The sequence below is a fragment of the Gallus gallus genome, chromosome 34, assembly GCF_016699485.2.
Source record: "Gallus gallus isolate bGalGal1 chromosome 34, bGalGal1.mat.broiler.GRCg7b, whole genome shotgun sequence".
Classification (NCBI taxonomy): Eukaryota; Metazoa; Chordata; class Aves; order Galliformes; family Phasianidae; genus Gallus; species Gallus gallus.
The window spans coordinates 3,446,264-3,463,549 of record NC_052565.1 but is presented as its reverse complement, the minus strand read 5'-3'; the positions used below and the strand labels follow the sequence as shown (position 1 = coordinate 3,463,549).

At 52.1% G+C, this 17,286-nt stretch overlaps 1 long non-coding RNA gene across 1 annotated transcript in view; it reads left to right on the top strand.

The window, feature by feature from the left end:
* The first annotated feature begins 3,322 nt into the window (after positions 1 to 3,322).
* The window catches only part of LOC121108117, a 31,332-nt gene continuing 17,368 nt past the window's right edge, over positions 3,323 to 17,286 (top strand). Inside the window, exons 1-4 of the long non-coding RNA XR_005842432.2 lie at positions 3,323 to 3,468; positions 5,286 to 5,521; positions 9,898 to 10,133; positions 14,510 to 14,745. This is a non-coding gene — a long non-coding RNA (uncharacterized LOC121108117). The remainder of the gene's footprint in view (positions 3,469 to 5,285; positions 5,522 to 9,897; positions 10,134 to 14,509; positions 14,746 to 17,286) is intronic.

Genomic DNA, 17,286 nt, shown 5'->3' with positions numbered 1-17,286 from the left:
ACACAAACAGTGCTTACAGACAGCATCTCTCCTTCATAACAGGTATCCATGTAGTTTCTCTTAGATGCCATATACCAGATTGACTTCCCCTGGTAGTGACTGACATTTAGGGAAGAGTTGATAATTACTTTCTTCCCCTGCTTCAGCTCCTCCAGCATGAACAGAATGCAAAGGTTTGTTTGTAGGACTACATCAGCTCTCAGTTATAGTCAGAAGTAACCAACAGGCATGGAGATAAAAAGGAAAAAAAACAATTGGGAATAGAATAAACACATATATAATAGGGCCCCAAAGGCTCCAGCAATGTTTCCACATATCCTGGACACCACATGGGTGTTACTAAAAGCAGGGAGGACCAAAGTGTCTATCACTGACAAACTATATTACTATATATACTATATATATTGATTGTTTCTTACGCAACTTAATTGTTTACAGTTTTCACATCAACTTAAACACTCTTTAGTTATCTGAATGTATGTATGTAGGCATTATTATTACTTTCCTTTTCTGAAGGAAACAAACGTACATTCATAAAATCATCAAGGCTACAGACCCAAGCACTCAAAACCCAGGAAATACCAAAATTAACTTGGCACAGCAAAAGAAAATATTTTTCTCTTGATTTCATTCCCAGAAGCAATGAAACCATTTTTTTGTTTAATCTTTCTAAACCAATTCATCTGAAGCAGACATTCAGCACGGAAAGTTTCAGCCCAAACAGTTCAAATTCGGCCAACTTAGACACCACTGAAAACAGGGTCTTATAACGGGAAACGTGAAGCAAGCTTAATTACAGGCAGCACTACCACCATCACTTACAAATACATTTAGGATTAAAATTTCATCCTGACTTTGCCTTGTCTATTTATCTACATACTATATAGAAGGAATACAAACTCCTTCCATGCCTGCCTTTCTTACTGTGTTGTAGGTCCCGGGTCTTTGGCACACTTGATCAAAACTACAACACAGCTACTAACATCAGGCGTCAGAAAGAGAAGTCATTACTCAAAACGACAATCTCAGATGCATGACACAAAGAGGAAGCCACAAGTTTTCAGAGGGTCTCAATACTCACAGAAGTTTCTACAAGTTCCAATTCTTTGCATATCTCAATTAAATGTTAACTGCTCTGCTGAAATTAGCAGGTCTGCTTGATGATTACTGCCTGGCATTTCATTAGGAAATTAACTACATTCAAAACATACTGCTTGCTGTGCTGCTGTCCAGTGCTGCCATCGAATGCCCTGCATTCTCGCTGGCCCAGCTTCCTGCGCAGGCTTCTGCTGCACACACACTGCATTCAGTTCCTATTTTGGATGCAGTCTATAAATGTAAACACTAGTTTACACTGGACTGACAGCCAGGTAAGGAATCACAATCTTCAATCAATTTTTCACTCGGAGGGTGGTGACGCACTGGAACAGGTTGCCCAAGGAGGCTGTGGATGCCCCATCCCTGGAGGCATTCAAGGCCAGGCTGGATGTGGCTCTGGGCAGCCTGGGCTCATGGTTGGCGACCCTGCCTGTGGCAGGGGGGTTGAAACTCGATGATCATTGTGGTCCTTTTCAACCCAAGCTGTTCTATGATTCAACATTTCACTGATGACAAAGGGACGGGAGCATCAACCGCATCTCTGGGCAACCCGTTCCAGTGCCTCACCACCACCACTGTAAAAGACTTTTCCTCAAATCCAAGCAAAGAGACATAAGCATCAAACCAACTATCATATGCATTAAAAAAACAATCTAAGCTTGCTCTCAAGAGCTATACATCACAGGTTTTACAGCGCTGGTTTTTCAGTGTTTTGTTTTTTAAACTGACGTTGAGGTTTTAAACTTTGCGTGCAACATTCTTATGAAAAGGACTGAGAAATAACTTCATGTAGAGCAGCAAATTCCACACGGTGTCTAAATACAGCTGCACCCACTGCAGGAAGCTGCTGGGATCAGCAGCACGTGAACACGTCCTACTGGCTTCAGTTCAACCACAAAACCTTGGTTCAGATTTGTACCTGACACTGAGGTGATCAGCTGCAGCAGCACACATTTAGGAGAAAGAAGGTACATCTGTTCTCATAGCAAATAAAGTTCTCTACTTTATATGATGAACTACAGTACACTTCTGTGTTTCTCTGTGTTGTTTGAATCGCTGTGGGCCAATACAGCAGAAACACAAGCAGCTAGTCACAGAAATGCTGTGCTTTCAGACTGAAATACTGTTATTCTGACAAAAGCTATATCCAGTTTGTCTCCATGCTCAGAGTATTCCACTCCATCTCTAGCTATATGTTAAATAAGTTGTTCCTAGTACTCTTCTGGCATGCACACTGATAGACAAGATCCATACACACTGATCTTCTCTTGGTTGACACACACACCTATTACCATCGCTCCCAAAAATCTGTGCCATAAATCCAGCTGATCTTGTTGCTATTGAAGACCTCCGGCACGTTCACTGCTGAAGGCACCGCTCTGAACATTCAAACGGCGCCCATTTCTGTCCAGCTGTAATCCCAGGACTGTTTCCAAAGGAACGAGGCAGCCCAGCTGTGACACCACCGCACCTCGTGGAGCCGCACAGGAAGGAGGAGCTGCACAATGAGCCACGCACCCCAAACACGGCCACGGATACCCATCAGATGGGACACAGCACCACACAGCGCTGAGTCACACTGAGACAAATCGCTTCGCAGATTCTGTCTATCAATTCTCTGCTTTGAGCAATGCTGCACTCAGGTCATTACAGTGAGGAGCGAGCGAGGAGATTGGAAGAAATAGGGAAAACGCGGGTCTGACCGGGGGGGACTGAGCGGCTCGAGGAGTGTTAGAAATCCACTGGGAATTAATAACTACACTCTCTCACAAACCTTCCCCCCCCCGACCCCCAACCCACCCACCCACCCACCCACCCACACACACACACCCTCACTCACACGTCTCCCTGTGCGCCATCGGCCGGCACGCACCCGGCACGCACCCCGACCCGCGGACCGCGCGCCCGCCCCGCAGAGGGAACCGTCCCGGGCGGTACCTGGACGGTATCCGGGGCCGCTCCCAGCGCCGTGCGTTGCACCGCGGCCCCGTCGGGGCCGCCTCTCCTCACCGCCACCCCCCCTCACAGACGGCCGCGGTGGCTCCCAGTGCCGCACCGAGGGGCGATGCCTGCCGAGCTGCTCCGGGAACCAAGGCGCGGCGCGGCGCGGCGCGAAACCAACACCCCTGCTTCTGAGAGAGAGCCGCATCAGGAAGGGGGCATGCACGGCTGCTCTGATTGGCCGCGCTCCCAGCAGCAGCCGCTGATTGGCTACGGTGGTGCCGGCGGAGGAAGGTTCTGGAAGCCCGGCGGGTGTCGTGGCGGTTGCTGCCGCCGCTGCGGTTAGGCTTTGTGCCTTTCTGGCCTTTTCCTGTTCTCGGTTAAATGCGCCTGAAGTGATTTTGCACTGACTCTCGATGTGATGTTATGGTAAGTGGTGGGCACAGTGGCAGCCAGCACGGCTATGGGGCCAACAGATCACTCATGTGGGCCCAGACACGGCCTGCTGTGTGTCCCTCCCTCATCCTCCATCTCTCCCACCATCCGTTCCTTCACTTCTGCTCTTCTCCATCCCTCCTTCCCACGTCTCCTCGTGCGCCCTGGGTTGTCCCATGGCACCGTGGTCCCAGTGGTCTGAACAAGGTCCCTTTGGTTGCGGCTCATGTCCCCAAGCTGGGCCGTGCCCCCTGTGTCCCTTCCTGCCATAGGAATGCCCATGGCAGCTGGCTGCTGTCCCCAGGCTGTGGCATTTTGCAGACAACAGCTTTTCCCCCCTCTAATTGTTTTACAGCCCCTTATGATCTCATTTCTCAATTGTAACAGTTGGAGTAAACCTAATGGGACTGGAATGAACCTAATGAGGTTCAATAAGGCCAAGTGCAGGGTGCTGCACTGGGGCCAGGGCAGTCCCAGGTATTATACAGACTGGGCAAAGACCCCCTTGAGAGCAGCCCTGTTGGAGAAGTACTTGGGGGTCCTGGTGGACAAGAAGCCAGACGTGAGCCAGCAGTGTACGCTTGCAAATTGGAAAGTCAGCTGTGTTCTGGGCTGCATTAAAAGAGGGGTGGCCAGCAGGGAGAGGGAGGTGACTGTGCCCCTCTACTCAGCTCTTGTGAGGCCCCATCTAGAGTACTGCATCCAGGCCTGGGACCCCCAGCACAGGAAGGATGAGGAGGTCTTAGAGGATCCAGAGGAGGGCCATTAAGATGCTCAGAGGGCTGGAACACCTCTCCTATGAGGAAAGGTTGAGGAAACTGGGCTTGTTTAGCTTGGAGAAGAGAAAGCTCTGGGGAGACCTCATGGTGGCCTTCCAGTACTTGAAGGGAGCGTATAAACAGGAGGGGGAATGGCTGTTTATGATATATAAACAGCCATTTATACAGCTGTTTATATATATAGCCAGTCAGTGCTGGCTACAGAAGACAAAGGGTGATAGTTCCAAAAAGTCACCTCCTCCACGTAACATCTTTGCTGCTTCATTCTGAGCGTCATCACTGAGCAGTGCCTAATAGAACTTCTTCCCTGGTCAGATGGCTGCCTTAGTTTGAGCCCTGATGGCAGTGACGTGATGACGGCAGGCTTGGTATTGCTGTTCTCTGCTCACCAGGGTACGCTTTGGAAGAAAGCAGTTTATTGGGGGTCTTTTGTTTCTTGTTTGTTGTTATTTAATTTCTATGAAATGTATGTATGCCATATATATGTACATGTTTTGAATATTATCATTTGTAGTGCTGAGAATTTTTTTTAGAAAAGAGTTATACTCAATTAAGGAGGTGTAATAAAGATGTTAAAGATCCCTCTCTCCCAGTTAGTGTATAGGCAGCTGGTGTGACTGCCTCTGTCCTTAGCAGCTTGCTCAAAGGAACCCCACAAACCATTTCAGTAGCGGGCTGCTGAGGGAAGTGGTCAGAACAGGAGCACTCTGTCCTCTTGCAGAGTACCGGGGTGCTTTTACAGCTGACTGATGGCTGCTTTGTTTGCGGCCATAGCTCCTGAGAAGTGTAGCAGTGCTAAGAGCTGAGAAGAAACAGGAGAATGTTGTACCCCCTGGAGGATCCTGAGAAATCAGTGACCTCGGGCAGGTGCTGGAGAGGAGTTGCAGGGTGGTATCATGGCAGCTGAGCACTATTTCTGGTAGCACAATGGACTGTGCCTCTGCTAAAGCGACTGCTATCCCAGAGTGAGCAGTGACAGCAGGCGTACGAGGTTTACTGCACTGTCTTCATACCGTCTGCCTCCACTTTCAGATTCTCGGTCCAGCCTACAAAGCAAACACCCACTTGTAGAAGCTGAGGCGGCGCTCGGAACCGCAGGGCTGCTCCGCGGCGTGGGAGCACTGCGAGTTACAGCCAGCCTTCCGCATGGCCGCCTCTTCCGCGCGGCGCAGGGTCATGACGTCACAACGGGGACGGCTTCCCGCGCGTGCAGTGAGTGAGGGCGCGCTGTTGCCATGGCAACGCAGCCTACGCGCACGGCCTGAAGCGTGAGTGGGCCTCGAGGGGCAGTGGGGGGCGAAGAAGCTTCAGGGGTCAGTTGAGCCTGAGGAGACCTCCCTCAGGGGTCTCCTGGGGAGGTGCGGGAGGGGCTGGGGGGAGGGCAGAGCTCTGCAGATGGTGGCAGTGGGTGGGGCTGTGGGGTGGGAAATCCGCAGGGAGATGCAGTGAAACAGTGGCATCTGGGCAGAGCACGGAGATAAGGGAAAAGCATCTGGGGAGCACAGTGAGATCGAAACTGAAAGCAAAGAAAGGAGGAGGGAAAAGAAAGGAGAATCTCCATCCCCTGTTGGACACAAGGGGGAACACAGTGACCAAGAATCAGGATAAGGCTGAGGTGCTCAGTGCTTTCTTTGCCTCCGTCTTTACTAGTAAGACTAGTTGTTCCCTGGGCACGCAGCCCCCTGCGCTGGTAGATAGGGATGGGGAACAGAATAAGCCCTGCGTGATCCATGATGAGATGGTTTTGGACTTGCTCCAAAAGCTGGACGCTCACAAGTCCATGGGGCCGGATGGATTGCACCCTGGAGTGCTGAGGGCGTTGGTGGATGTGGCTGCCAAGCCACTCTCCATCATCCTTCGGCAGTCCTGGCTAAGCGGGGATGTCCCAGCAGACTGGAGCCTGCAAATGTGACAGCCGTCTTCCAAAAGGGCTGGAAAGATGATCCTGGTAGCTACAGACCTGTCAGTCTCACCTCGGTGCCAGGGAAGGTTATGGAACGGATAATCTCGGGAGCCGTCACGGATCAATTAAAGGTCAACCAGGGGATCAGGCCCAGTCAGCATGGGTTTATGAATGCTAGATCCTGTTTGACAAGCCTGATTTTGTTCTGTGACAAGGTGACCCGCTTAGCGGATGAAAGTAGGGCTGTCGATGTGGTCTACCTGGACTTCAGTAAAGTCTTTGACACTATCCCCCACAGCAACCTCGTGGAGGAGCTGGCTGCCCACGGTTTGGATGGGCGTACGCTCCGCTGGGTGAAACACTGGATGGCCGGGCCCAAAGGGTTGTGGTCAATGGAGTTATATCCAGCTGGCAGCCAGTCACGAGTGGTGTCCCCAGGGCTCGGTACTGGGGCCACTCCTATTTGACATCTTTGTTAATGGTTAATACTCTGATTGAAGGCTACAGGCTCTTCAGAAGGGATAGGCAGGGTAGGAAGGGAGGGAGAGTTGCCCTCTATGTTAGGGAGTGGATCGATTGTGAAGAGCTGTGTCCGAGTTTACAGCCATGACCAGGTTGAGAGCTTATGAGCTCTGAAAAAATCATGACAATTATGGTTTGGTCCAGTAAAGAGCATCTAGTGGTTGGGGTCTGCTACAGGCTGCCTGATCAGGAGGAGCCTGTTGATGAGGCCTTCTTGCTTCAACGGCGGGAGGTGTCGCACTTGTGGGCTCTTGTCTTGATAGGGGGTTTCAACCACCCAGATATCTGGTGGGACAGCGGCATGGCGGGTGGCAGACAATCCAGGAGAGTCCTGGAGTCTCCTAGAGGATAACTTCCTGGTCCAGGGATTAGACGGACAGAGCCGAGGTGAAGCCCTACTGGACCTGGTGCTCACCAGAGGAGAGCATTAAAGAGGTTAAGATTGGAGACAGCCTGGGCTGCAGTGAGCATGCCTTGGTGGGGTTTGTGATCTGGAGGAATGCAGGCCTGGCAAAAAGCAGAGCCAGGACCCTGTGCTTCAGGGCTGCCAAAGGGCTGCTTAAAGAACTGCTGGGTAGGATCTGCTGGGAAAGGTTCCTTGAGGGCATGGGCACAGAACAGAGCTGGCAGCTCTTTAGGGACAGCCTTCTGAGAGCTCAAGAGCTCTCAATCCCCCCAGCAGAAGAAATTGAGCAGAGGAGGCGGGCAACCGGCATGGCTGAGGAAGGAAAAAAGGGAAATGTCCAGGAAGGGGAAGCAGGCTACCAGGAAGGTTGTGTAGCCTGGGAAGTGGGGAGGGATGTGAAAATAACCAGAAGGAGCTCTTCAGGTACATAAGCAGGAGGAGACAGATCAAGGAGAGTGTTCCCCCTCTGATAAATGAGGATGGAGAGCTGGCTTCCTCAGAAGGAAAAAGCTGAGGTACTCACTAAGTGCTTTGCCTCGGTCTTCACTGGTGGTCAGGCTCCTCCCCCTGTTTGCCAGGACCCTGAAGCCCTAGGTGTGGGTGAGAGGAGCAGGTTCCGTCCCACTGTAACAGTGGAACAAGTCCGAGACCTCCTCTTGAAACTGAAAGTATATAATAAGTCCATGGGGCTGGATGATATCCATCCTAGGTTTCAGAGAGAGACGGCTAATGTCTCTCACTGAGCCGCTCTCCATCATATTTGAAAAATCACAGCTGTCTGGTGAAGTCTCCAGTGACTGGAAAAAGGGAAACGTTACTCCCATTTTTAAGAAAGGGAGAAAGGAGGATCTGTGGAAATACAGACCGGTGTGCCTCACCTCTGTGCCTGGGAAGATCATGGAGCCGATCCTCCTAGAAGCTATGTTAAGGCACGTATGAGACAAAGAGGTGATTTGAGACAGCCAGCATGGCTTCAGCAAGGGCAGATTGTGTCTGACCGATCAGTGCCTTCTATGATGGAGTGATGGCATCGGTGGACAGGGGAAGGGTGATGCATGTCATCTACCTGGACTTCTGCAAAGCCTTTGACATGGTCCTTCACCACATCCTGCTCTCTAAATTGGAGAGGTGTGGATTTGAAGGATGGACTGTTTGGTGGATTAAGAATTGGTTGGCGGGTCGCAGCCAAAGGGTTGTGATCAACGGGTCTGTGTCATGGTGGAGGCCAATCACGAGCGGTGTCCCTCAGGAGTCGGTCTTGGGACCGGTGCTCTTCAACATCTCCATCAGTGACAGACGATGGCATCGAGTGCACCCTCAGCAAGTTTGCAGATGACACCAGCTGGGCGGTGCAGGCGATACATAGGAGAGAAGGGAAGCCATCCAGAGGGACCTAGACAGGCTGGAGAGGTGAATCCATGTGAACCTAATGAGGTTCAACAAGGCCAAGGTGTTGCACGTGGGCCGGGGCAGTCCCAGGTATTATACAGACTGGGCAAAGACCCCCTTGAGAGCAGCCCTGTTGGAGAAGTACTTGGGGGTCCTGGTGGACAAGAAGCCAGACGTGAGCCAGCAGTGTACGCTTGCAAATTGGAAAGTCAGCTGTGTTCTGGGCTGCATTAAAAGAGGGGTGGCCAGCAGGGAGAGGGAGGTGACTGTGCCCCTCTACTCAGCTCTTGTGAGGCCCCATCTAGAGTACTGCATCCAGGCCTGGGACCCCCAGCACAGGAAGGATGAGGAGGTCTTAGAGGATCCAGAGGAGGGCCATTAAGATGCTCAGAGGGCTGGAACACCTCTCCTATGAGGAAAGGTTGAGGAAACTGGGCTTGTTTAGCTTGGAGAAGAGAAAGCTCTGGGGAGACCTCATGGTGGCCTTCCAGTACTTGAAGGGAGCGTATAAACAGGAGGGGGAATGGCTGTTTATGATATATAAACAGCCATTTATACAGCTGTTTATATATATAGCCAGTCAGTGCTGGCTACAGAAGACAAAGGGTGATAGTTCCAAAAAGTCACCTCCTCCACGTAACATCTTTGCTGCTTCATTCTGAGCGTCATCACTGAGCAGTGCCTAATAGAACTTCTTCCCTGGTCAGATGGCTGCCTTAGTTTGAGCCCTGATGGCAGTGACGTGATGACGGCAGGCTTGGTATTGCTGTTCTCTGCTCACCAGGGTACGCTTTGGAAGAAAGCAGTTTATTGGGGGTCTTTTGTTTCTTGTTTGTTGTTATTTAATTTCTATGAAATGTATGTATGCCATATATATGTACATGTTTTGAATATTATCATTTGTAGTGCTGAGAATTTTTTTTAGAAAAGAGTTATACTCAATTAAGGAGGTGTAATAAAGATGTTAAAGATCCCTCTCTCCCAGTTAGTGTATAGGCAGCTGGTGTGACTGCCTCTGTCCTTAGCAGCTTGCTCAAAGGAACCCCACAAACCATTTCAGTAGCGGGCTGCTGAGGGAAGTGGTCAGAACAGGAGCACTCTGTCCTCTTGCAGAGTACCGGGGTGCTTTTACAGCTGACTGATGGCTGCTTTGTTTGCGGCCATAGCTCCTGAGAAGTGTAGCAGTGCTAAGAGCTGAGAAGAAACAGGAGAATGTTGTACCCCCTGGAGGATCCTGAGAAATCAGTGACCTCGGGCAGGTGCTGGAGAGGAGTTGCAGGGTGGTATCATGGCAGCTGAGCACTATTTCTGGTAGCACAATGGACTGTGCCTCTGCTAAAGCGACTGCTATCCCAGAGTGAGCAGTGACAGCAGGCGTACGAGGTTTACTGCACTGTCTTCATACCGTCTGCCTCCACTTTCAGATTCTCGGTCCAGCCTACAAAGCAAACACCCACTTGTAGAAGCTGAGGCGGCGCTCGGAACCGCAGGGCTGCTCCGCGGCGTGGGAGCACTGCGAGTTACAGCCAGCCTTCCGCATGGCCGCCTCTTCCGCGCGGCGCAGGGTCATGACGTCACAACGGGGACGGCTTCCCGCGCGTGCAGTGAGTGAGGGCGCGCTGTTGCCATGGCAACGCAGCCTACGCGCACGGCCTGAAGCGTGAGTGGGCCTCGAGGGGCAGTGGGGGGCGAAGAAGCTTCAGGGGTCAGTTGAGCCTGAGGAGACCTCCCTCAGGGGTCTCCTGGGGAGGTGCGGGAGGGGCTGGGGGGAGGGCAGAGCTCTGCAGATGGTGGCAGTGGGTGGGGCTGTGGGGTGGGAAATCCGCAGGGAGATGCAGTGAAACAGTGGCATCTGGGCAGAGCACGGAGATAAGGGAAAAGCATCTGGGGAGCACAGTGAGATCGAAACTGAAAGCAAAGAAAGGAGGAGGGAAAAGAAAGGAGAATCTCCATCCCCTGTTGGACACAAGGGGGAACACAGTGACCAAGAATCAGGATAAGGCTGAGGTGCTCAGTGCTTTCTTTGCCTCCGTCTTTACTAGTAAGACTAGTTGTTCCCTGGGCACGCAGCCCCCTGCGCTGGTAGATAGGGATGGGGAACAGAATAAGCCCTGCGTGATCCATGATGAGATGGTTTTGGACTTGCTCCAAAAGCTGGACGCTCACAAGTCCATGGGGCCGGATGGATTGCACCCTGGAGTGCTGAGGGCGTTGGTGGATGTGGCTGCCAAGCCACTCTCCATCATCCTTCGGCAGTCCTGGCTAAGCGGGGATGTCCCAGCAGACTGGAGCCTGCAAATGTGACAGCCGTCTTCCAAAAGGGCTGGAAAGATGATCCTGGTAGCTACAGACCTGTCAGTCTCACCTCGGTGCCAGGGAAGGTTATGGAACGGATAATCTCGGGAGCCGTCACGGATCAATTAAAGGTCAACCAGGGGATCAGGCCCAGTCAGCATGGGTTTATGAATGCTAGATCCTGTTTGACAAGCCTGATTTTGTTCTGTGACAAGGTGACCCGCTTAGCGGATGAAAGTAGGGCTGTCGATGTGGTCTACCTGGACTTCAGTAAAGTCTTTGACACTATCCCCCACAGCAACCTCGTGGAGGAGCTGGCTGCCCACGGTTTGGATGGGCGTACGCTCCGCTGGGTGAAACACTGGATGGCCGGGCCCAAAGGGTTGTGGTCAATGGAGTTATATCCAGCTGGCAGCCAGTCACGAGTGGTGTCCCCAGGGCTCGGTACTGGGGCCACTCCTATTTGACATCTTTGTTAATGGTTAATACTCTGATTGAAGGCTACAGGCTCTTCAGAAGGGATAGGCAGGGTAGGAAGGGAGGGAGAGTTGCCCTCTATGTTAGGGAGTGGATCGATTGTGAAGAGCTGTGTCCGAGTTTACAGCCATGACCAGGTTGAGAGCTTATGAGCTCTGAAAAAATCATGACAATTATGGTTTGGTCCAGTAAAGAGCATCTAGTGGTTGGGGTCTGCTACAGGCTGCCTGATCAGGAGGAGCCTGTTGATGAGGCCTTCTTGCTTCAACGGCGGGAGGTGTCGCACTTGTGGGCTCTTGTCTTGATAGGGGGTTTCAACCACCCAGATATCTGGTGGGACAGCGGCATGGCGGGTGGCAGACAATCCAGGAGAGTCCTGGAGTCTCCTAGAGGATAACTTCCTGGTCCAGGGATTAGACGGACAGAGCCGAGGTGAAGCCCTACTGGACCTGGTGCTCACCAGAGGAGAGCATTAAAGAGGTTAAGATTGGAGACAGCCTGGGCTGCAGTGAGCATGCCTTGGTGGGGTTTGTGATCTGGAGGAATGCAGGCCTGGCAAAAAGCAGAGCCAGGACCCTGTGCTTCAGGGCTGCCAAAGGGCTGCTTAAAGAACTGCTGGGTAGGATCTGCTGGGAAAGGTTCCTTGAGGGCATGGGCACAGAACAGAGCTGGCAGCTCTTTAGGGACAGCCTTCTGAGAGCTCAAGAGCTCTCAATCCCCCCAGCAGAAGAAATTGAGCAGAGGAGGCGGGCAACCGGCATGGCTGAGGAAGGAAAAAAGGGAAATGTCCAGGAAGGGGAAGCAGGCTACCAGGAAGGTTGTGTAGCCTGGGAAGTGGGGAGGGATGTGAAAATAACCAGAAGGAGCTCTTCAGGTACATAAGCAGGAGGAGACAGATCAAGGAGAGTGTTCCCCCTCTGATAAATGAGGATGGAGAGCTGGCTTCCTCAGAAGGAAAAAGCTGAGGTACTCACTAAGTGCTTTGCCTCGGTCTTCACTGGTGGTCAGGCTCCTCCCCCTGTTTGCCAGGACCCTGAAGCCCTAGGTGTGGGTGAGAGGAGCAGGTTCCGTCCCACTGTAACAGTGGAACAAGTCCGAGACCTCCTCTTGAAACTGAAAGTATATAATAAGTCCATGGGGCTGGATGATATCCATCCTAGGTTTCAGAGAGAGACGGCTAATGTCTCTCACTGAGCCGCTCTCCATCATATTTGAAAAATCACAGCTGTCTGGTGAAGTCTCCAGTGACTGGAAAAAGGGAAACGTTACTCCCATTTTTAAGAAAGGGAGAAAGGAGGATCTGTGGAAATACAGACCGGTGTGCCTCACCTCTGTGCCTGGGAAGATCATGGAGCCGATCCTCCTAGAAGCTATGTTAAGGCACGTATGAGACAAAGAGGTGATTTGAGACAGCCAGCATGGCTTCAGCAAGGGCAGATTGTGTCTGACCGATCAGTGCCTTCTATGATGGAGTGATGGCATCGGTGGACAGGGGAAGGGTGATGCATGTCATCTACCTGGACTTCTGCAAAGCCTTTGACATGGTCCTTCACCACATCCTGCTCTCTAAATTGGAGAGGTGTGGATTTGAAGGATGGACTGTTTGGTGGATTAAGAATTGGTTGGCGGGTCGCAGCCAAAGGGTTGTGATCAACGGGTCTGTGTCATGGTGGAGGCCAATCACGAGCGGTGTCCCTCAGGAGTCGGTCTTGGGACCGGTGCTCTTCAACATCTCCATCAGTGACAGACGATGGCATCGAGTGCACCCTCAGCAAGTTTGCAGATGACACCAGCTGGGCGGTGCAGGCGATACATAGGAGAGAAGGGAAGCCATCCAGAGGGACCTAGACAGGCTGGAGAGGTGAATCCATGTGAACCTAATGAGGTTCAACAAGGCCAAGGTGTTGCACGTGGGCCGGGGCAGTCCCAGGTATTATACAGACTGGGCAAAGACCCCCTTGAGAGCAGCCCTGTTGGAGAAGTACTTGGGGGTCCTGGTGGACAAGAAGCCAGACGTGAGCCAGCAGTGTACGCTTGCAAATTGGAAAGTCAGCTGTGTTCTGGGCTGCATTAAAAGAGGGGTGGCCAGCAGGGAGAGGGAGGTGACTGTGCCCCTCTACTCAGCTCTTGTGAGGCCCCATCTAGAGTACTGCATCCAGGCCTGGGACCCCCAGCACAGGAAGGATGAGGAGGTCTTAGAGGATCCAGAGGAGGGCCATTAAGATGCTCAGAGGGCTGGAACACCTCTCCTATGAGGAAAGGTTGAGGAAACTGGGCTTGTTTAGCTTGGAGAAGAGAAAGCTCTGGGGAGACCTCATGGTGGCCTTCCAGTACTTGAAGGGAGCGTATAAACAGGAGGGGGAATGGCTGTTTATGATATATAAACAGCCATTTATACAGCTGTTTATATATATAGCCAGTCAGTGCTGGCTACAGAAGACAAAGGGTGATAGTTCCAAAAAGTCACCTCCTCCACGTAACATCTTTGCTGCTTCATTCTGAGCGTCATCACTGAGCAGTGCCTAATAGAACTTCTTCCCTGGTCAGATGGCTGCCTTAGTTTGAGCCCTGATGGCAGTGACGTGATGACGGCAGGCTTGGTATTGCTGTTCTCTGCTCACCAGGGTACGCTTTGGAAGAAAGCAGTTTATTGGGGGTCTTTTGTTTCTTGTTTGTTGTTATTTAATTTCTATGAAATGTATGTATGCCATATATATGTACATGTTTTGAATATTATCATTTGTAGTGCTGAGAATTTTTTTTAGAAAAGAGTTATACTCAATTAAGGAGGTGTAATAAAGATGTTAAAGATCCCTCTCTCCCAGTTAGTGTATAGGCAGCTGGTGTGACTGCCTCTGTCCTTAGCAGCTTGCTCAAAGGAACCCCACAAACCATTTCAGTAGCGGGCTGCTGAGGGAAGTGGTCAGAACAGGAGCACTCTGTCCTCTTGCAGAGTACCGGGGTGCTTTTACAGCTGACTGATGGCTGCTTTGTTTGCGGCCATAGCTCCTGAGAAGTGTAGCAGTGCTAAGAGCTGAGAAGAAACAGGAGAATGTTGTACCCCCTGGAGGATCCTGAGAAATCAGTGACCTCGGGCAGGTGCTGGAGAGGAGTTGCAGGGTGGTATCATGGCAGCTGAGCACTATTTCTGGTAGCACAATGGACTGTGCCTCTGCTAAAGCGACTGCTATCCCAGAGTGAGCAGTGACAGCAGGCGTACGAGGTTTACTGCACTGTCTTCATACCGTCTGCCTCCACTTTCAGATTCTCGGTCCAGCCTACAAAGCAAACACCCACTTGTAGAAGCTGAGGCGGCGCTCGGAACCGCAGGGCTGCTCCGCGGCGTGGGAGCACTGCGAGTTACAGCCAGCCTTCCGCATGGCCGCCTCTTCCGCGCGGCGCAGGGTCATGACGTCACAACGGGGACGGCTTCCCGCGCGTGCAGTGAGTGAGGGCGCGCTGTTGCCATGGCAACGCAGCCTACGCGCACGGCCTGAAGCGTGAGTGGGCCTCGAGGGGCAGTGGGGGGCGAAGAAGCTTCAGGGGTCAGTTGAGCCTGAGGAGACCTCCCTCAGGGGTCTCCTGGGGAGGTGCGGGAGGGGCTGGGGGGAGGGCAGAGCTCTGCAGATGGTGGCAGTGGGTGGGGCTGTGGGGTGGGAAATCCGCAGGGAGATGCAGTGAAACAGTGGCATCTGGGCAGAGCACGGAGATAAGGGAAAAGCATCTGGGGAGCACAGTGAGATCGAAACTGAAAGCAAAGAAAGGAGGAGGGAAAAGAAAGGAGAATCTCCATCCCCTGTTGGACACAAGGGGGAACACAGTGACCAAGAATCAGGATAAGGCTGAGGTGCTCAGTGCTTTCTTTGCCTCCGTCTTTACTAGTAAGACTAGTTGTTCCCTGGGCACGCAGCCCCCTGCGCTGGTAGATAGGGATGGGGAACAGAATAAGCCCTGCGTGATCCATGATGAGATGGTTTTGGACTTGCTCCAAAAGCTGGACGCTCACAAGTCCATGGGGCCGGATGGATTGCACCCTGGAGTGCTGAGGGCGTTGGTGGATGTGGCTGCCAAGCCACTCTCCATCATCCTTCGGCAGTCCTGGCTAAGCGGGGATGTCCCAGCAGACTGGAGCCTGCAAATGTGACAGCCGTCTTCCAAAAGGGCTGGAAAGATGATCCTGGTAGCTACAGACCTGTCAGTCTCACCTCGGTGCCAGGGAAGGTTATGGAACGGATAATCTCGGGAGCCGTCACGGATCAATTAAAGGTCAACCAGGGGATCAGGCCCAGTCAGCATGGGTTTATGAATGCTAGATCCTGTTTGACAAGCCTGATTTTGTTCTGTGACAAGGTGACCCGCTTAGCGGATGAAAGTAGGGCTGTCGATGTGGTCTACCTGGACTTCAGTAAAGTCTTTGACACTATCCCCCACAGCAACCTCGTGGAGGAGCTGGCTGCCCACGGTTTGGATGGGCGTACGCTCCGCTGGGTGAAACACTGGATGGCCGGGCCCAAAGGGTTGTGGTCAATGGAGTTATATCCAGCTGGCAGCCAGTCACGAGTGGTGTCCCCAGGGCTCGGTACTGGGGCCACTCCTATTTGACATCTTTGTTAATGGTTAATACTCTGATTGAAGGCTACAGGCTCTTCAGAAGGGATAGGCAGGGTAGGAAGGGAGGGAGAGTTGCCCTCTATGTTAGGGAGTGGATCGATTGTGAAGAGCTGTGTCCGAGTTTACAGCCATGACCAGGTTGAGAGCTTATGAGCTCTGAAAAAATCATGAAAATTATGGTTTGGTCCAGTAAAGAGCATCTAGTGGTTGGGGTCTGCTACAGGCTGCCTGATCAGGAGGAGCCTGTTGATGAGGCCTTCTTGCTTCAACGGCGGGAGGTGTCGCACTTGTGGGCTCTTGTCTTGATAGGGGGTTTCAACCACCCAGATATCTGGTGGGACAGCGGCATGGCGGGTGGCAGACAATCCAGGAGAGTCCTGGAGTCTCCTAGAGGATAACTTCCTGGTCCAGGGATTAGACGGACAGAGCCGAGGTGAAGCCCTACTGGACCTGGTGCTCACCAGAGGAGAGCATTAAAGAGGTTAAGATTGGAGACAGCCTGGGCTGCAGTGAGCATGCCTTGGTGGGGTTTGTGATCTGGAGGAATGCAGGCCTGGCAAAAAGCAGAGCCAGGACCCTGTGCTTCAGGGCTGCCAAAGGGCTGCTTAAAGAACTGCTGGGTAGGATCTGCTGGGAAAGGTTCCTTGAGGGCATGGGCACAGAACAGAGCTGGCAGCTCTTTAGGGACAGCCTTCTGAGAGCTCAAGAGCTCTCAATCCCCCCAGCAGAAGAAATTGAGCAGAGGAGGCGGGCAACCGGCATGGCTGAGGAAGGAAAAAAGGGAAATGTCCAGGAAGGGGAAGCAGGCTACCAGGAAGGTTGTGTAGCCTGGGAAGTGGGGAGGGATGTGAAAATAACCAGAAGGAGCTCTTCAGGTACATAAGCAGGAGGAGACAGATCAAGGAGAGTGTTCCCCCTCTGATAAATGAGGATGGAGAGCTGGCTTCCTCAGAAGGAAAAAGCTGAGGTACTCACTAAGTGCTTTGCCTCGGTCTTCACTGGTGGTCAGGCTCCTCCCCCTGTTTGCCAGGACCCTGAAGCCCTAGGTGTGGGTGAGAGGAGCAGGTTCCGTCCCACTGTAACAGTGGAACAAGTCCGAGACCTCCTCTTGAAACTGAAAGTATATAATAAGTCCATGGGGCTGGATGATATCCATCCTAGGTTTCAGAGAGAGACGGCTAATGTCTCTCACTGAGCCGCTCTCCATCATATTTGAAAAATCACAGCTGTCTGGTGAAGTCTCCAGTGACTGGAAAAAGGGAAACGTTACTCCCATTTTTAAGAAAGGGAGAAAGGAGGATCTGTGGAAATACAGACCGGTGTGCCTCACCTCTGTGCCTGGGAAGATCATGGAGCCGATCCTCCTAGAAGCTATGTTAAGGCACATATGAGACAAAGAGGTGATTTGAGACAGCCAGCATGGCTTCAGC